Consider the following 22,601-nt stretch of genomic DNA (forward strand, 5'->3'; position numbering starts at 1 on the left):
AAAAATTCAATTTTTGTTAAAATCAAACTAAGTTTAATTTTGGACCCTTTGGACCTTAATGTAGACCAATTTAAAAAACGGGACCCAAAATTAAAAATCTAAATACACGGTTAGATTTGGCATATCAAAGAACCCCAATAATTCAATTTTTGATGAAATCAAACAAAGTTTAATTTTGGACCCTTTTGACCTCAATATGAACCAATTTGATAGCGGGGCCCACAAATAAAAAATTCTAAATACATGGTTAGATTCAGCATATCAAAGAACCTCATATATTCAATTTTTGTTGAAATCAAACAAATTTTAATTTTGGACCCCAATTTGGACAAACTTGAAAACTGGGCCAAAAATCAAAAATCTAAATACATGTTTAGATTCAGCATATCAAAGAACCCCATATATTCAATTTTTGTTAAAATCAAACAAAGTTTAATTTTGGACCCTTTGGACCTTAATGTAGACCAATTTGAAAACTGGACCCATAATTAAAACTCTAAATACACGGTTAGATTCGGCATAACAAATAAATAAATGTGGTCAAAGATTTTACAAATCTAATGCGCCATACTGTGCAATTAAAGATTACTTCTTGAAATTTTTCAATATTTGAAATTTGAAAAAAAACAATATTTGAAGAATAAATTTCTGAAATCTGAAATGAGAAAAAATTGACCCCCACAATTTCTTTTTACCCCCCCCCCCCCCCCCCCCCCCCCTTTTCCCCCAAAAAATTCTTTCCCTCAAGATATGGTCATAATCTCAATTCAAATTTCCAATGGAATTTGCAGCCATAATTACCCATTTAAATTTACCATAGTGCTAACTTAATCTATTTTATAATAGAATTTAAAATATAGTGTCAAATCTTTCATATGGATTTTTTTGTAAAAAAAAAAGATGCAACATTTGCAGATATTTTTACTGGTCTTCCTTTATAAATATGCATTTCTTTAAACATAATTTGAAAGCAGTGTAAGGGAAGTAACCAAAACGTTGTATTTGGATTACCTCCCTTACACTGTTTTAAATTATCTTAATTGTTCATTAACCATTACTTTATACATAATTTAAAAGCAGTGTAAGGGAGATAATTTCAATGATGTATTTGATTTATCTCCCTTACACTGCTTTAAATTATGTTTTGTACTAAAGTATTTGTCCATTAACCAGGACAACCTTGTTTTTCCCCCTTTTTTGCCCCTAATTCTTAAACGGTTTGAGCCATAACCCCCCAAAGCAAATCCTAACCATCCCTTTGTGGTATGGAAACTTGTAGTATAATTTCAGAGAGATCCATACACTGTTCCACAGTTATTGTCTGGAAACAAAAAAATGCTTATTTTTGGCCCCTTTTTGGCCCCTAATTCCTTAACTGTTGGTACCATAACCCCCAAAATCAATCCCCACCTTCCTTTTGTGGTATTGAACCTTATGGTAAAATTTCACAGAGATCCATTCACTTTAACTAAAGTTAGAGTGCGAAAACTAATGCGTATTCGGACGACGACGCTGGACGACGACGACGACGCCGGACGACGACGACGACGACGACGACGACGACGACGCCAACGTCATACCAATATACGACCACAAAAATTTTTTTGCGGTCGTATAAAAATGGAAATTACATAATAAAGGTATTAAAATAGAAAATGACATCATAGTCATGGCTAAAAATAAACAAAATCCTTAATCAGCAACATTTTACAGTAATATCTAAAAATAAAATTCCTTTGTAACCATAAAAGCCCATTTAAATACATCATGACAGATATTAAAATAGAAAATGACATCATAGTCATGGCTAAACATAGCAAAAACCTTAATCAGCATCATTAAACAGTAATATCTAAAAATAAAAATTTCTTTGCAACCATAAAAGTAAAATAGAAAATGACATCATAATCATAGCTAAAAATAAACAAAAATTTTTTTTATTACCAAATTTTAAATGGAGTTTATTAAACTAAAACAATAAATTTGCAACCATAAAACCCCATTTAAACACATCATAAAAGTATTAAATAATTCAACTACATTCAACTACATCATAAGGCTATAAAAATAGAAAATGACTTCATAGTCAAGGCTAAAGGTAAACAAAAAACCTTCATCAGCAAAATTTTATATTGGCAAATTTCCAATGAAGTTTATTATACTAAAATTGTTGGCAAATTTCCAATGCATTTATTAACAATAAAGTTATTGGCAAATTGTCAATTTACATAATTTAAAAGCAGTGTAAGTGAGATATTTAAATGAGTTTGAATTACCAACCTTACACTGCTTTTAAATAATGTTTTGTACTTATTTGTCTATTAACCTGGAAACCCTTGTTTTTTCACCTTTTTTTCCCTTATTATTTAAAGGTTTGAGCCATAACCCTACCCCAAAGCCAATTCTTAAATTCCAATGTAACCTAAATTTACAATATACATAACTTCAATTTAAGTTTTTGATAAAATCAAACCACATCATTATTATTTGCTTTTATATCTAAATCAGAAATAATTAACCAACTTTAAGTGGAAAATTTTCACACATCACGCCCCCCCAAACTCAATCCCAGCCTTCAGTTTGTGGTATGGTACCTTGCAGTACAATTTCACAGAGATCCAATTACTTAAACACAATTAATTGTTGGAAACTAAAAAAAAATGCTTATTTTTAACCCCTTTTTTAGCCCCTTATTCCTAAACATTTGAGCAATTATCCCCCAAACTCAATTCCAACTTTCTCTTTGTGATCAGAATTAACCAACTTAAAATGGAAAATTTTAAAGAAAAAAAAAAGGAAAAAAAATCCCCCCCCCAAAAAATTTTTTTGACCCACTTCCCTTTGTGGTATGGTACCTTTAAGTACAATTTCAGAGAAATCCATACACTTGAACACAAGTTAATGTCTGGAAACTAAAAAAATGCTTATTTTTGCCCCCTTTTTTGGCCACTTATTAATAAATGTTTTGGGCAAACATTTTACAATAATATTTAAAACTGAAATTAATTTGTAACCTTAAAATTAAATAGAAAATGACATCATAGTCATAGCTAAAAATAAACAAACTATTGGTAAATTTCCAATGGAGTTTATTATATTAAAACAATAAATTTGCAACCATAAAAGCGCATTAAAATACATCATAAAAGTATTAAAAAAAATTTAACTACATCATAAGGCTATTAAAATAGAAAATGACATCATAGTCAGACTAAAGGTAAACAAAAAACCTTCATCAGCAAAATTTTATATTGGCAAATTTCCAATGAAGTTTATTATACTAAAATAATTGGCAAATTTCCAATTTACATAATTCAAACATAGTGCAGGTGAGATATTTAAATGAGTTTGAATTACCAACCTTACACTGCTTTTAAATAATGTTCTTTACTCAATTATTTGTCTATTAAAATGGAAACCCTAGTTTTTTAACCTTTTTTCCCCTTATTCCTTAAACGAAAAAAAAATTATTACCTCTTTTTTGACCCCCCCCCCCCCCCTATGATTCATCACCCCCCCCCTTCCCCCCCAAACCAAGCTCAATAACAGCCTTGCCTTTGTGGTATGGTACCTTGTAATACAATTTTAGAGAGATCCATACACTTGAACACAAGTTATTGTCTAGAAACTAAAAAATGCTTATTTTTCACCCCTTTTTAGGCCCCTTATTACTAAACATTTTGGGCAATTACCACAAAACTCAATTCCAGCTTTCCCTTTGCGAAATGGAACCTTGTAGTAAAATTTCAGAAAGATCCATACACTTACACACAAGTTATTGTCATGAAACTAGAAAAATGCTTGTTTTTTGCCCCCTTTTGGCCCCTTATTCCTAAAATTTCGAGGAAATTAACCCCAAAATCAATCCCATCATCGACCCTTTGTGATATGGAATCTTGTAGTACAATGTCAAAGAGATCCATACAATAACACACAAATTATGTCTGGAAGTTACAAAAATGCTTATTTTCGGCCCCTTTTTGGCCCCTAATTATTTAACTGTTGGTACCATAACCCCCAAAATCAATCCCCACCTTCCTATTGTGGTATTGAACCTTATGGTAAAATTTCATAGAGATCCATTCACTTAAACTAAAGTTAGAGTGCGAAAACCATTGTGTATTCGGACGACGACGCCGGACGACGACGACGACGACGACGACGACGACGACGACGCCAACGTCATACCAATATACGACCACAAAATTTTTTTGCGGTCGTATAAAAATGGAAATTACATCATAAAGGTATTAAAATAGAAAATGACATCATAGTCATGGCTAAAAATAAACAAAATCCTTAATCAGCATCAGCAACATTTTATAGTTATATCTAAAAATAAAATTCCTTTGTAACCATAAAAGCCCATTCAAATACATCATAACAGATATTAAAATAGATAAAATGCTTCGCTGGGGCGCAGCTTGATACGACCGCAGAGGTCGAACCCTGAACAGTTGGGGCAAGTATGGACACAAAATTCAAGCTTGATACAGCTATGACTTTGGATTGTCATTAAATATTTGACACAGCATAGGTTTCTGACACAGGATGAATGTGGTGTAAGAACTGGAAAAAATTTAATTTACCTATTATGGTGGAATATCCATAAACTAAATTGTTTGTTAATTTCAATATATCAAAGAATATGTAGAATTCAATGTTTGATGTAATGTAATAAAGTTGAAATTTGGACCGTTTTTGTTCAATGTGGACCAATTTGGTAACATGTATAAATAATCAAAAATCTAAATACATGGGAGCCCATTTAAATACATCATAAAGGTATTAAAATAGAAAGTGACATCATAGTCATGGCTAAAAATAAACAAAAATCCTTAATCAGCAACATTTAAAGTAATATCTAAAAATAAAATTCCTTTGTAACCATAAAAGCCCATTTAAATACATCATAAAGATATTAAAATAGAAAATGACATCATAGTCATGGCTAAACATAGCAAAAAACCCTTAATCAGCATCATTTAACAGTAATATCTAAAAATGGAAATTACATCATAAAGGTATTAAAATAGAAAATGACATCATAGTCATGGCTAAAAATAAACAAAATCCTTATTCAGCATCAGCAACATTTTATAGTAATATCTAAAAATAAAATTCCTTTGTAACCATAAAACCCCATTTAAATACATCATAACAGATATTAAAATAGAAAATGACATCATAGTCATGGCTAAACATAGCAAAAACCTTAATCAGCATCATTTAACAGTAATATCTAAAAATAAAAATTTCTTTGCAACCATAAAAGTAAAATAGAAAATGACATCATAATCATAGCTAAAAATAAACAAAATTTTTTTTATTGGCAAATTTTAAATGGAGTTTATTATACTAAAACAATAAATTTGCAACCATCAACATGATAAAACCCCATTTAAACACATCATAAAAGTATTAAATAATTCAACTACATCATAAGGCTATAAAAATAGAAAATGACTTCATAGTCAAGGCTAAAGGTAAACAAAAAACCTTCATCAGCAAAATTTTATATTGGCAAATTTCCAATTAAGTTTATTACACTAAAATTGTTGGCAAATTTCCAATGCATTTATTAACAATAAAGTTATTGGCAAATTTCCAATTTACATAATTTAAAAGCAGTGTAGATGAGATATTTAAATGAGTTTGAATTACCAACCTTACACTGCTTTTAAATAATGTTCTTTACTCAATTATTTGTCTATTAAAATGGAAACCCTTGTTTTTTAACCTTTTTTCCCCTTATTCCTTAAACGTTAGAGCCATAACCACCACCACCCCCCCCCAAAGCCAATTATTACTTTCCAATGTAACCTAAATTTCCAATATACATAATTTTAAATTTCAGTTCCTCATGATATATAACCATATCATTATTATTTTCTTTCATATATAAATCTGAAACAACCATCTTTAAATGGAAAATTTTAAAGAAAAAAAAAAATCCTACCCCCCACACATTTTTTCAACCCCCTTTTGATTCATCATCCCCCACCTCAGTCACAACCTTCAATTTGTGGTATGGTACATTGCAATACAATTTCACAGAGATCCATACACTTGAACACAAGTTTTTGTTGCAAACTAAAAAAATCCTTATTTTCGACCAATATTTGGCCCCTTATTCATAAATGTTTGAGCAATTAACCCCAAAACTCAATTCCTACTTTCTCTTCGTGATAAAAAATAACTAACTTAAAATGTAAATTTTAAACAAAAAATAAAATGCTCCGCAGGGCGCAGCTTGATACGACCGCAGAGGTCGAACCCTGAACAGTTGGGGGAAGTATGGACACAACATTCAAGCTTGATACAGCTTTGGATTTGGATTGTGATTAAATATTTGACACAGCATAGGTTTCTAACACAGATTGAATGTGGTCTAAGAACTTAAAAATTTTAAATTGGACATTCACCTATTATGGTCCAATATCCAAAATCTAAATACATGGTTAGATTCAGCATATCAAAGAACCCCAAGAATTCAATTTTTGATGAAATCAAACAAAGTTTAATTTCGGACCCTTTTGACCTCAATGTGGACAAAGTTGATAACGGGGCCCAAAAATCAAAAATCTAAATACATGGTTAGATTCAGCATATCAAAGAACCCCATATATTCAATTTTTGTTGAAATCAAACAAAGTTTAATTTTGGACCCCGATTTGGACCAACTTGAAAACTGGGCCCATAATCAAAAATCTAAATACATGTTTAGATTCAGCATATCAAAGAACCCTAAGAATTCAATTTTTGTTAAAATCAAACTAAGTTTAATTTTGGACCCTTTGGACCTTAATGTAGACCAATTTGAAAACGGAACCAAAAATTAAGAATCTAAATACACGGTTAGATTCGGCATATCAAAGAACCCCAATAATTCAATTTTTGATGAAATCAAACAAAGTTTAATTTTGGACCCTTTGGACCTCAATGTGGACAAAGTTGATAACGGGGCCCAAAAATCAAAAATCTAAATACATGGTTTGATTCAGCATATCAAAGAACCCCATATATTCAATTTTTGTTGAAATCAAACAAAGTTTAATTTTGGACCCCGATTTGGACCAACTTGAAAACTGGGCCCATAATCAAAAATCTAAATACATGTTTAGATTCAGCATATCAAAGAACCCTAAGAATTCAATTTTTGTTAAAATCAAACTAAGTTTAATTTTGGACCCTTTGGACCTTAATGTAGACCAATTTGAAAACGGAACCAAAATTTAAGAATCTAAATACACAGTTAGATTCGGCATATCAAAGAACCCCAATAATTCAATTTTTGATGAAATCAAACAAAGTTTAATTTTGGACCCTTTGGACCTCAATGTGGACCAATTTAAAAACGGGGCCCAAAATCCATAAACTAAATACACGGTTATATTCAGCATATTAAAGAACCCCATGAAATCAAGAATAAAACCCCATTGAAATTGGTCAAGAAATAAGCAATTTATAGGAAGTATCTTCTTTTGCACAATCCTGTGCTATTAAATATTTCTTGCTATTGCGCAATACTGTACAATTGACAATTTCTTGCTATTGCGCAATATTGTGCTATTGGATATTTCTTGCTATTGCGCAATACTGTGCAATTGAAGATTTCTTGCTATTGCGCAATACTGTGCAATTGAAGATTTCTTGCTATTGTGCAATACTGTGCAATTGAAAATTTCTTGCTATTGCACAATACTTATTATATAATAATTTACACATCCTGTTTGGTGTGTATCTCCTACCATATCATTATTATTTGATTTTAAATATAAATCAGAAATAACCAACTTAAAATGGAAAATTTTAAAAGAAACAAAAAAGGAAAAAAAGAAAAAAAAGGAAAAAAAAATAAATCCCCCCCCCAAAATTTTTTGAACCCCCATTATGATTCATCACCCCCAAACTCAATCCCAGCCTTCCCTTTGTGGTATGGTACCTTGCAGTACAATTTCAGAGAGATCCATACACTTGAACACAAGTTATTGTCTGGAAACTAGAAAAAAATGTGTTTTTTGGCCCCTTTTTGGCCCCAAATTCCTAAACGTTTAGGGCAATTACCCCCAAACTCAAACCCAGCTTTCCCTTTGTGATATGGAACCTTGTAGTACAATTTCAGAAAGATCCATACACTTACACACAAGTTATTGTCATGAAACTAGAAAAATGCTTGTTTTTTGCCCCTTTTTTGGCCCCTAATTCCTAAAATTTGGAGGCAATTACCCCCAAAATCAATCCCAGCATTCCTTTAGTGATATGGAACCTTGTGGTACAATGTCAGAGAGATCCATACACTAACACACAAGTTATGTCTGGAAGTTACAAAAATGCTTATTTTTGGCCCCTTTTTGGCCCCTAATTCCTTTACTGTTATTACCATAACCCCCAAAATCAATCCCAACCTTCCTTTTGTGGTATTGAACCTTGTGGTAAAATTTCATAAAGATCCATTCACTTAAACTAAAGTTAGAGTGCGAAAACCAATGTGTCTTCGGACGACGCCGGACGACGCCGGACGACGACGACGACGACGACGACGCCGGACGACGACGACGCCAACGTCATACCAATATACGACCACAAAAATTTTTTTGCGGTCGTATAAAAAAGGAAAAAAAAAAATACCCCTTTTTTGACCCCCGCCCCCCTTATGATTCATCATCCCCACCCCCCTTTCCCCCCAAACCAAGCTCAATAACAGCCTTGCCTTTGTGGTATGGTACCTTGTAATACAATTTTAGAGAGATCCATACACTTGAACACAAGTTATTGTCTAGAAACTAAAAAATGCTTATTTTAAACCCCTTTTTAGGCCCCTTAGTACTAAACGTTTTAGGCAATTACCACAACACTCAATTCCAGCTTTCCCTTTGTGAAATGGAACCTTGTAGTAAAATTTCAGAAAGATCCATACACTTACACACAAGTTATTGTCATGAAACTAGAAAAATGCTTGTTTTTTGCCCCCTTTTGGCCCCTTATTCCTAAAATTTTGAGGCAATTAACCCCAAAATCAATCCCAGCATTGACCCTTTGTGATATGGAATCTTGTGGTACAATGTCAAAGAGATCCATATGCTAACACACAAGTTATGTCTGGAAGTTACAAAAATGCTTATTTTCGGCCCCTTTTTGGCCCCTAATTCCTTAACTGTTGGTACCATAACCCCCAAAATCAATCCCCACCTTCCTATTGTGGTATTGAACCTTATGGTAAAATTTCATAGAGATCCATTCACTTAAACTAAAGTTAGAGTGCGAAAACCATTGTGTATTCGGACGACGACGCCGGACGACGACGACGACGACGACGACGACGACGACAACGTCATACCAATATACGACCTCAAAATTTTTTGCGGTCGTATAAAAACCCTTAATCAGCATCATTTAACAGTAATATCTAAAAATGGAAATTACATCATAAAGGTATCAAAATAGAAAATGACATCATAGTCATGGCTAAAAATAAACAAAATCCTTAATCAGCATCAGCAACATTTTATAGTAATATCTAAAAATAAAATTCCTTTGTAACCATAAAACCCCATTTAAATACATCATAACAGATATTAAAATAGAAAATGACATCATAGTCATGGCTAAACATAGCAAAAACCTTAATCAGCATCATTTAACAGTAATATCTAAAAATAAAAATTTCTTTGCAACCATAAAAGTAAAATAGAAAATGACATCATAATCATAGCTAAAAATAAACAAAAATTTTTTTTATTGGCAAATTTTAAATGGAGTTTATTATACTAAAACAATAAATTTGCAACCATAAACATGATAAAACCCCATTTAAACACATCATAAAAGTATTAAATAATTCAACTACATCATAAGGCTATAAAAATAGAAAATGACTTCATAGTCAAGGCTAAAGGTAAACAAAAAACCTTCATCAGCAAAATTTTATATTGGCAAATTTCCAATGAAGTTTATTACACTAAAATTGTTGGCAAATTTCCAATGCATTTATTAACAATAAAGTTATTGGCAAATTTCCAATTTACATAATTTAAAAGCAGTGTAGATGAGATATTTAAATGAGTTTGAATTACCAACCTTACACTGCTTTTAAATAATGTTCTTTACACAATTATTTGTCTATTAAAATGGAAACCCTTGTTTTTTAACCTTTTTTCCCCTTATTCCTTAAACATTAGAGCCATAACCCCCCCCCCCCCCCCCCCCCACCAAAGCCAATTATTACTTTCCAATGTAACCTAAATTTCCAATATACATAATTTTAAATTTCAATTCCTCATGATATATAACCGTATCATTATTATTTTCTTTCATATATAAATCTGAAACAACCATCTTTAAATGGAAAATTTTAAAGAAAAAAAAAGGAAAAAAAAAAATCCTACCCCCACACATTTTTTCAACCCCCTTTTGATTCATCATCCCCCACCTCAATCACAACCTTCAATTTGTGGTATGGTACATTGCAATACAATTTCACAGAGATCCATACACTTGAACACAAGTTTTTGTTGCAAACTAAAAAAATCCTTATTTTCGACCAATATTTGGCCCCTTATTCATAAATGTTTGAGCAATTAACCCCAAAACTCAATTCCTACTTTCTCTTCGTGATAAAAAATAACTAACTTAAAATGTAAATTTTAAACCAAAAAAAAAGGAAAAAAAAAAATTACCCCTTTTTTGACCCCCGCCCCCCTTATGATTCATCATCCCCACCCCCCTTTCCCCCCAAACCAAGCTCAATAACAGCCTTGCCTTTGTGGTATGGTACCTTGTAATACAATTTTAGAGAGATCCATACACTTGAACACAAGTTATTGTCTAGAAACTAAAAAATGCTTATTTTAAACCCCTTTTTAGGCCCCTTATTACTAAACGTTTTGGGCAATTACCACAACACTCAATTCCAGCTTTCCCTTTGTGAAATGGAACCTTGTAGTAAAATTTCAGAAAGATCCATACACTTACACACAAGTTATTGTCATGAAACTAGAAAAATGCTTGTTTTTTGCCCCCTTTTGGCCCCTTATTCCTAAAATTTTGAGGCAATTAACCCCAAAATCAATCCCAGCATTGACCCTTTGTGATATGGAATCTTGTGGTACAATGTCAAAGAGATCCATATGCTAACACACAAGTTATGTCTGGAAGTTACAAAAATGCTTATTTTCGGCCCCTTTTTGGCCCCTTATTCCTTAACTGTTGGTACCATAACCCCCAAAATCAATCCCCACCTTCCTATTGTGGTATTGAACCTTATGGTAAAATTTCATAGAGATCCATTCACTTAAACTAAAGTTAGAGTGCGAAAACCATTGTGTATTCGGACGACGACGCCGGACGACAACGACGACGACGCCAGCGTCATACCAATATACGACCTCAAAATTTTTTTGCGGTCGTATAAAAATGACATCAAAGTCATGGCTAAACCTAGCAAAAACCTTAATCAGCATCATTTAACAGTAATATCTAAAAATAAAAATTTCTTTGCAACCATAAAAGTAAAATAGAAAATGACATCATAATCATAGCTAAAAATAAACAAAAATTTTTTTTATTGGCAAATTTTAAATGGAGTTTATTATACTAAAACAATAAATTTGCTACCATAAACATGATAAAACCCCATTTAAACACATCATAAAAGTATTAAATAATTCAACTACATCATAAGGCTATAAAAATAGAAAATGACTTCATAGTCAAGGCTAAAGGTAAACAAAAAACCTTCATCAGCAAAATTTTATATTGGCAAATTTCCAATGAAGTTTATTACACTAAAATTGTTGGCAAATTTCCAATGCATTTATTAACAATAAAGTTATTGGCAAATTTCCAATTTACATAATTTAAAAGCAGTGTAGATGAGATATTTAAATGAGTTTGAATTACCAACCTTACACTGCTTTTAAATAATGTTCTTTACTCAATTATTTGTCTATTAAAATGGAAACCCTTGTTTTTTAACCTTTTTTCCCCTTATTCCTTAAACATTAGAGCCATAACCAACCCCCCCCCCCCCCCCTCTAACTAACTTAAAATGTAAATTTTAAACAAAAAAAAAAAGGAAAAAAAAAAATTACCCCTTTTTTGACCCCCGCCCCCCTTATGATTCATCACCCCCACCCCCCTTTCCCCCCAAACCAAGCTCAATAACAGCCTTGCCTTTGTGGTATGGTACCTTGTAATACAATTTTAGAGAGATCCATACACTTGAACACAAGTTATTGTCTAGAAACTAAAAAATGCTTATTTTAAACCCCTTTTTAGGCCCCTTATTACTAAACGTTTTGGGCAATTACCACAACACTCAATTCCAGCTTTCCCTTTGTAAAATGGAACCTTGTAGTAAAATTTCAGAAAGATCCATACACTTACACACAAGTTATTGTCATGAAACTAGAAAATGCTTGTTTTTTGCCCCCTTTTGGCCCCTTATTCCTAAAATTTTGAGGCAATTAACCCCAAAATCAATCCAAGCATTGACCCTTTGTGATATGGAATCTTGTGGTACAATGTCAAAGAGATCCATATGCTAACACACAAGTTATGTCTGGAAGTTACAAAAATGCTTATTTTCGGCCCCTTTTTGGCCCTTAACTGTTGGTACCATAACCCCCAAAATCAATCCCCACCTTCCTATTGTGGTATTGAACCTTATGGTAAAATTTCATAGAGATCCATTCACTTAAACTAAAGTTAGAGTGCGAAAACCATTGTGTATTCGGACGACGACGCCGGACGACGACGACGACGACGACGACGCCAACGTCATACCAATATACGACCTCAAAATTTTTTTGCGGTTGTATAAAAATGGAAATTACATCATAAAGGTATTAAAATATAAAATGACATCATAGTCATGGCTAAAAATAAACAAAATCCTTAATCAGCATCAGCAACATTTTATAGTAATATCTAATAAAATGCTCCGCTGGGGCGCAGCTTGATACGACCGCAGAGGTCGAACTCTGAACAGTTGGGGCAAGTATGGACACAACATTCAAGCTTGATACAGCACTGAATTTGGATTGTAATTAAATATTTGACACAGCATAGGTTTCTGACACAGAATGAAAGTGGTCTAAGAACTTAAAAATTTTCAATTTACCTATTCATACATGTGATGGACTGTGAAACTCAGATCAGGAGATTGGGAAATTTTGGTCAGGAGATTAGGACTCAGATCAGGAGGTTTTTAATCGACATTAATTTTGTTGTAAATGTAACCGTGTGCTGTAAAAATGGTCTTTTAAAGTGTGTTTTCTTCAACTTTCCATCCAATTTATTATGTTTATAGTACCCTTGTACTTATAAAGTTTCTCCATCTTTATATTCTACATGTTCAATCTAACATTGTTTTTTTCCAGTATGTTCTTTAAATTTTTTACTTCATATTCTATATAAAATGCTTCGCTGGGGCGCAGCTTGATACGACCGCAGAGGTCGAACCCTGAACAGTTGGGGCAAGTATGGACACAACATTCAAGCTTGATACAGCTCTGAATTTGGATTGTTATTAAATATTTGACACAGCATAGGTTTCTGACACAGAAAGAATGTGGTCTAAGAACTTGAATTTTTTTAATTTACCTATTATGGTCCAATGTCCAAAATCAAAATACATGGTTAGATTCAGCATATCAAAGAACCCCATATATTCAATTTTTGTTAAAATCAAACAAAGTTTAATTTTGGACCCCAACTTGGACAAACTTGAAAACTGGGCCCATAATCAAAAATCTAAACACATGTTTAGATTCAGCATATCAAAGAACCCCAAGAATTCAATTTTTGCTAAAATCAAACTAAGTTTAATTTTGGACCCTTTGGACCTTAATGTAGACCAATTTAAAAAACGGGACTTAAAATTAAAAATCTAAATACACGGTTAGATTTGGAATATCAAAGAACCCCAATAATTCAATTTTTGATGAAATCAAACAAAGTTTAATTTTGGACCCTTTTGACCTTCAATATGAACCAATTTGATAGCGGGGCCCACAAATAAAAATTCTAAATTCATGGTTAGATTCAGCATATCAAAGAACCCCATATATTCAATTTTTGTTGAAATCAAAAAAAGTTTAATTTTGGACCCCAACTTGGACCAACTTGAAAACTGGGCCCAAAATCAAAAATCTAAACACATGTTTAGATTCAGCATATCAAAGAACCCCAAGAATTCAATTTTTGTTAAAATCAAACTAAGTTTAATTTTGGACCCTTTGGACCTCAATGAAGACCAATTTAAAAAACGGGACCCAAATTAAAAATCTAAAAACACGGTTAGATTTGGCATATCAAAGAACCCCAATAATTCAATTTTCGATGAAATCAAACAAAGTTTAATTTTGGACCCTTTTGACCTCAATATGAACCAATTTGATAGCAGGGCCCACAAATAAAAAATCTAAATACATGGTTAGATTCAGCATATCAAAGAACCTCATATATTCAATTTTTGTTGAAATCAAACAAAGTTTAATTTTGGACCCCAATTTGGACCAACTTGAAAACTGGGCCCATAATCAAAAATCTAAATACATGTTTAGATTCAGCATATCAAAGAACCCCATTTATTCAATTTTTGTTGAAATCAAACAAAGTTTAAATACTGGACCCTATCTTGGACCAACTTGAAAACTGGGCCCATAATCAAAAATCTAAACACATGTTTAGATTCAGCAAATCAAAGAACCCCAAGAATTCAATTTTTGTTAAAATCAAACTAAGTTTAATTTTGGACCCTTTGGACCTCAATGTAGACCAATTTAAAAAACAGGAACCAAAATTAAAAACCTAAATACACGGTTAGATTTGGAATATCAAAGAACCCCAATAATTCAATTTTAGATGAAATCAAACAAAGTTTAATTTTGGACCCTTTTGACCTCAATATGAACCAATTAGATAACGGGGTCCACAAATAAAAAATCTAAATACATGGTTAGATTCAGCATATCAAAGAACCCCATATATTCAATTTTTGTTGAAATCAAACAAAGTTTAATTTTGGACCCCAATTTGGACCAACTTGAAAACTGGGCCAAAAATCAAAAATCTAAATACATGTTTAGATTCAGCATATCAAAGAACCTCATATATTCAATTTTTGCTAAAATCAAACAAAGTTTAATTTTGGACCCTTTGGACATTAATGTAGACCAATTTGAAAACTGGACCCAACATTAAAAATCTAAATACACTGTTAGATTCGGCATAACAAATAAATAAATGTGATCAAAGATTTTACAAATCTAATGCGCCATACTGTGCAATTAAAGATTACTTCTTGAAATTTTTCAATATTTGAAATTTGAAAAAAAAATAATATTTGAAGAATAATTCTTTTTAATTTCTGAAATCTGAAATGAGAAAAAATTGGCCCCCCACAATTTCTTTTTATCCCCCCCCCCTCTTTTTCCCCCAAAAAAATTCTTTTCCTCAAGATATGGTCATAATCTCAATTCAAATTTCCAATGGAGTTGGCAACCATAATTACCCATTTAAATTTACCATAGTGCTAACTTAATCTAATTTATAATAGAATTAATAAAAATATAGTGTCAAATCTTTCATATGGATTTTTTTGTAAAAAAAAAAGATGAAAACATTTGCAGATATTTTTACTGGTCTTCCTTTATAAATATGCATTTCTTTAAACATAATTTAAAAGCAGTGTAAGGGAAGTAACCAAAACGTTGTATTTGGATTACCTCCCTTACACTGTTTTAGATTATCTTTATTGTTCATTAACCATTACTTTATACATAATTTAAAAGCAGTGTAAGGGAGATAATTTCAATGATGTATTTGATTTATCTCCCTTACACTGCTTTAAATTATGTTTTGTACTAAAGTATTTGTCCATTAACCAGGACAACCTTGTTTTTCCCCCTTTTTTGCCCCTAATTCCTAAACGGTTTGAGCCATAACCCCCCAAAGCAAATCCTAACCATCCCTTTGTGGTATGGAAACTTGTAGTATAATTTCAGAGAGATCCATACACCGTTCCACAGTTATTGTCTGGAAACTAGAAAATGCTCATTTTTGGCCCCTTTTTGGCCCCTAATTCCTTAACTGTTGGTACCATAACCCCTAAAATCAATCCCAACCTTCCTTTTGTGGTATTTAACCTTATGGTCAAATTTCAAAAAGATCCATTCACTTAAACTAAAGTTAGAGTGCGAAAACCAATATGTATTCGGACGACGACGCCGGACGACGACGACGACGCCGGACGACGACGACGACGACGACGACGACGACGACGCCAACGTCATACCAATATACGACCACAAAATTTTTTTGCGGTCGTATAAAAACAATCATTGCAACCAGAACATTTGTTTAGCTATCTGCAAATATGTTTTTTTTTTGTTTTTATTCTCTTGCAAATAGTTTTTATTTGCAAACTCAGAAAATCATTCTTTCTGTAAAATTAGGGTCATAGTTATTATATAAATTTCAATTTAAGCCTTGAAAGGAAGTATAGAATCCTCAAATAATTTTCAAATTATTATTTTTTTATTTGTCCTAAGACATTTAAAATCATTTAATAACCATCCTTTTATGATTATTTGTTCAATTTATATTTTATTTATATTCTTTTAAAAATTTTCATTATTAAAAGGAAAGTAACTTAAAACAGGATAAATCAAGGGAAGTAACCCAATAAATACACAGTTTTTGTTACACAACGGCAGTTAGCCTGAGGTAAAAATCGTTGATTACCATGATGTTTGACACCCAAGCTGACAAGTGAAGCCATATAATTATGCATGTTAATTGATTTACAGGTAAAATATAACTTCAGGTAATGTCAGTTACACCAGATGCCTGAGATGATATGTTGGGCAGAAATTTTTCATTCATGAAAAATTTCATACACGGGATTTTTTCCTCTTCAACGAGAGGTCGGGAGGAGACCCCTGAAAACGGGATTATTGTACTCCCGTCGGGAGGTTCACATGTATGCCTATTCAAACCATATCATTATTATTTGCTTTTATATATAAATCAGAAATAACTAATTTAAAATGGAAAATGTTAAAGAAAAAAAATGAAAAAAAAAATCCCCCCCAATTTTTTGAACCCCCTTATGATTCATCACCCCCAAACTCAATCCCAGCTTTCCCTTTGTGGTATGGTACCTTGCAGTACAATTTCAGAGAGATTCATACACTTGAACACAAGTTATTGTCTGGAAACTAGAAAAATGCTTGTTTTTTGGCCCCTTTTTGGCCCCAAATTCCTAAACGTTTAGGGCAATTACCCCCAAACTCAATTCCAGCTTTCCCTTTGTGATATGGAACCTTGCAGTACAATTTCATAAAGATCCATACACTTACACACAAGTTATTGTCCTGAAACTAGAAAAATGCATGTTTTTTTTGCCCTTTTATGGCCCCTTATTACTAAAATTTTGAGGGAAAACCCCCAAAATCAATCCCAGCCTTCCCTTTGTGATATGGAACCTTGTAGTACAATTTCATAAAGATCCATACACTTACAAACAAGTTATTGTCATGAAACTAGAATAAAATGCTTCGCTGGGGCGCAGCTTGATACGACCGCAGAGGTCGAACCCTGAACAGTTGGGGCAAGTATGGACACAACATTCAAGCTTGATACAGCTCTGAATTTGGATTGTTATTAAATATTTGACACAGCATAGGTTTCTGACACAGAAAGAATGTGGTCTAAGAACTTGAATTTTTTTAATTTACCTATTATGGTCCAATGTCCAAAATCAAAATACATGGTTAGATTCAGCATATCAAAGAACCCCATATATTCAATTTTTGTTAAAATCAAACAAAGTTTAATTTTGGACCCCAACTTGGACAAACTTGAAAACTGGGCCCATAATCAAAAATCTAAACACATGTTTAGATTCAGCATATCAAAGAACCCCAAGAATTCAATTTTTGCTAAAATCAAACTAAGTTTAATTTTGGACCCTTTGGACCTTAATGTAGACCAATTTAAAAAACGGGACTTAAAATTAAAAATCTAAATACACGGTTAGATTTGGAATATCAAAGAACCCCAATAATTCAATTTTTGATGAAATCAAACAAAGTTTAATTTTGGACCCTTTTGACCTCAATATGAACCAATTTGATAGCGGGGCCCACAAATAAAAAATCTAAATTCATGGTTAGATTCAGCATATCAAGGAACCCCATATATTCAATTTTTGTTGAAATCCAAAAAAGTATAATTTTGGACCCCAACTTGGACCAACTTGAAAACTGGGCCCATAATCAAAAATCTAAACACATGTTTAGATTCAGCATATCAAAGAACCCCAAGAATTCAATTTTTGTTAAAATCAAACTAAGTTTAATTTTGGACCCTTTGGACCTCAATGAAGACCAATTTAAAAAACGGGACCCAAATTAAAAATCTAAAAACACGGTTAGATTTGGCATATCAAAGAACCCCAATAATTCAATTTTCGATGAAATCAAACAAAGTTTAATTTTGGACCCTTTTGACCTCAATATGAACCAATTTGATAGCGGGGCCTACAAATAAAAAATCTAAATACATGGTTAGATTCAGCATATCAAAGAACCTCATATATTCAATTTTTGTTGAAATCAAACAAAGTTTAATTTTGGACCCCAATTTGGACCAACTTGAAAACTGGGCCCATAATCAAAAATCTAAATACATGTTTAGATTCAGCATATCAAAGAACCCCATATATTCAATTTTTGTTGAAATCAAACAAAGTTTAAATACTGGACCCTATCTTGGACCAACTTGAAAACTGGGCCCATAATCAAAAATCTAAACACATGTTTAGATTCAGCAAATCAAAGAACCCCAAGAATTCAATTTTTGTTAAAATCAAACTAAGTTTAATTTGGACCCTTTGGACCTCAATGTAGACCAATTTAAAAAACAGGACCCAAAATTAAAAATCTAAATACACGGTTAGATTTGGAATATCAAAGAACCCCAATAATTCAATTTTAGATGAAATCAAACAAAGTTTAATTTTGGACCCTTTTGACCTCAATATGAACCAATTAGATGATGGGGTCCACAAATAAAAAATCTAAATACATGGTTAGATTCAGCATATCAAAGAACCCCATATATTCAATTTTTGTTGAAATCAAACAAAGTTTAATTTTGGACCCCAATTTGGACCAACTTGAAAACTGGGACAAAAATCAAAAATCTAAATACATGTTTAGATTCAGCATATCAAAGAACCTCATATATTCAATTTTTGCTAAAATCAATCAAAGTTTAATTTTGGACCCTTTGGACATTAATGTAGACCAATTTGAAAACTGGACCCAAAATTAAAAATCTAAATACACTGTTAGATTCAGCGTAACAAATAAATAAATGTGATCAAAGATTTTACAAATCTAATGCGCCATACTGTGCAATTAAAGATTACTTCTTGAAATTTTTCAATATTTGAAATTTGAAAAAAAAATAATATTTGAAGAATAATTCTTTTTAATTTCTGAAATCTGAAATGAGAAAAAATTGGCCCCCCACAATTTCTTTTTATCCCCCCCCCCCCTTTTTCCCCCAAAAAAATTCTTTCCCTCAAGATATGGTCATAATCTCAATTCAAATTTCCAAAGGAGTTGGCAACCATAATTACCCATTTAAATTTACCATAGTGCTAACTTAATCTATTTTATAATAGAATTAATAAAAATATAGTGTCAAATCTTTCATATGGATTTTTTTGTAAAAAAAAAAGATGAAAACATTTGCAGATATTTTTACTGGTCTTCCTTTATAAATATGCATTTCTTTAAACATAATTTAAAAGCAGTGTAAGGGAAGTAACCAAAACGTTGTATTTTGATTACCTCCCTTACACTGTTTTAGATTATCTTTATTGTTCATTAACCATTACTTTATACATAATTTAAAAGCAGTGTAAGGGAGATAATTTCAATGATGTATTTGATTTATCTCCCTTACACTGCTTTAAATTATGTTTTGTACTAAAGTATTTGTCCATTAACCAGGACAACCTTGTTTTTCCCCCTTTTTTGCCCCTAATTCCTAAACGGTTTGAGCCATAACCCCCCAAAGCAAATCCTAACCATCCCTTTGTGGTATGGAAACTTGTAGTATAATTTCAGAGAGATCCATACACCGTTCCACAGTTATTGTCTGGAAACTAGAAAATGCTCATTTTTGGCCCCTTTTTGGCCCCTAATTCCTTAACTGTTGGTACCATAACCCCCAAAATCAATCCCAACCTTCCTTTTGTGGTATTTAACCTTATGGTCAAATTTCAAAAAGATCCATTCACTTAAACTAAAGTTAGAGTGCGAAAACCAATATGTATTCGGACGACGACGCCGGACGACGACGACGACGCCGGACGACGACGACGACGACGACGACGACGACGACGCCAACGTCATACCAATATACGACCACAAAATTTTTTTGCGGTCGTATAAAAATGCTTGTTTTTTGCCCCATTTTGGCCCCTAATTCCTAAAATTTGGAGGAAATTACCCCAAAAATCAATCCCAGTATTCCCTTTGTGATATGGAACCTTGTAGTACAATTTCATAAAGATCCATACAATTACAAACAAGTTATTGTCATGAAACTAGAAAAATGCTTGTTTTTTGCCCCTTTTTGGCCCCTAATTCCTAAAATTTGGAGGCAATTACCCCCAAAATCAATCCCAGCATTCCCTTTGTGATATGGAACCTTGTGGTACAATGTCAGAGAGATCCATACACTTACACACAAGTTATGTCTGGAAGTTACAAAAATGCTTATTTTTGGCCCCTTTTGGCCCCTAATTCCTTAACTGTTAGTACCATAACCCCCAAAATCAATCCCCACCTTCCTTTTGTGGTATTGAACCTTATGGTAAAATTTCATTGAGATCCATTCACTTAAACTAAAGTTAGAGTGCGAAAACTATTGTGTATTCGGACGACGACGCCGGACGACGACGCCGGACGACGACGACGACGACGACGACGACGACGCCAACGTCATACCAATATACGACCACAAAAATTTTTTTGCGGTCGTATAAAAATAAAATTCCTTTGTAACCATAAAAGCCCATTTAAATACATCATAACAGATATTAAAATAGAAAATGACATCATAGTCATGGCTAAACATAGCAAAAACCTTAATCAGCATCATTTAACAGTAATATCTAAAAATAAAAATTTCTTTGCAACCATAAAAGTAAAATAGAAAATGACATCATAATCATAGCTAAAAATAAACAAAACTTTTTTTTATTGGCAAATTTTAAATGGAGTTTATTATACTAAAACAATAAATTTGCAACCATAAACATGATAAAACCCCATTTAAACACATCATAAAAGTATTAAATAATTCAACTACATCATAAGGCTATAAAAATAGAAAATGACTTCATAGTCAAGGCTAAAGGTAAACAAAAAACCTTCATCAGCAAAATTTTATATTGGCAAATTTCCAATGAAGTTTATTACACTAAAATTGTTGGCAAATTTCCAATGCATTTATTAACAATAAAGTTATTGGCAAATTTCCAATTTACATAATTTAAAAGCAGTGTAGATGAGATATTTAAATGAGTTTGAATTACCAACCTTACACTGCTTTTAAATAATGTTCTTTACTCAATTATTTGTCTATTAAAATGGAAACCCTTGTTTTTTAACCTTTTTTCCCCTTATTCCTTAAACATTAGAGCCATAACCACCCCCCGCCTCCCCAAAGCCAATTATTACTTTCCAATGTAACCTAAATTTCCAATATACATAATTTTAAATTTCAATTCCTCATGATATATAACCGTATCATTATTATTTTCTTTCATATATAAATCTGAAACAACCATCTTTAAATGGAAAATTTTAAAGAAAAAAAAAAGGAAAAAAAAAAATCCTACCCCCCACACATTTTTTCAACCCCCTTTTGATTCATCATCCCCCACCTCAATCACAACCTTCAATTTGTGGTATGGTACATTGCAATACAATTTCACAGAGATCCATACACTTGAACACAAGTTTTTGTTGCAAACTAAAAAAATCCTTATTTTCGACCAATATTTGGCCCCTTATTCATAAATGTTTGAGCAATTAACCCCAAAACTCAATTCCTACTTTCTCTTCGTGATAAAAAATAACTAACTTAAAATGTAAATTTTAAACAAAAAAAAAAGGAAAAAAAAAAATTACCCCTTTTTTGACCCCCGCCCCCCTTATGATTCATCAATGAAAAATGAGTTATCTCCCTTTGTACAGACATATGGTTTAACATAGTACTCTAACATTAGATATGGTCCAGAGTTATGGTCCATAACTCTGGACTAAATCATCAGACTGGAACAAAATGCGGACTTGATCTAACTTCATTGAACACAAGTTATTGTCTGGAAACTAGAAAAAAATGTGTTTTTTGGCCCCTTTTTGGCCCCAAATTCCTAAACGTTTAGGGCAATTACCCCCAAACTCAAACCCAGCTTTCCCTTTGTGATATGGAACCTTGTAGTACAATTTCAGAAAGATCCATACACTTACACACAAGTTATTGTCATGAAACTAGAAAAATGCTTGTTT

General features: G+C 32.3%; 1 long non-coding RNA gene across 1 annotated transcript; it reads right to left on the minus strand.

Moving 5' to 3' along the window:
- Positions 1 to 1,333: 1,333 nt before the first annotated feature.
- LOC127735628 (uncharacterized) lies at positions 1,334 to 22,251 on the minus strand. The gene is made up of 4 exons (XR_007998525.1): positions 19,249 to 22,251; positions 12,666 to 15,111; positions 4,056 to 8,429; positions 1,334 to 1,431 (listed from the first exon to the last, which is right to left on the minus strand). It is a non-coding gene; the product is annotated as an uncharacterized LOC127735628 (long non-coding RNA).
- Positions 22,252 to 22,601: the final 350 nt, after the last annotated feature.

Source organism: Mytilus californianus, unplaced genomic scaffold (assembly GCF_021869535.1).
Source record: "Mytilus californianus isolate M0D057914Y unplaced genomic scaffold, xbMytCali1.0.p SCAF_3, whole genome shotgun sequence".
Taxonomy (NCBI): domain Eukaryota; kingdom Metazoa; phylum Mollusca; class Bivalvia; order Mytilida; family Mytilidae; genus Mytilus; species Mytilus californianus.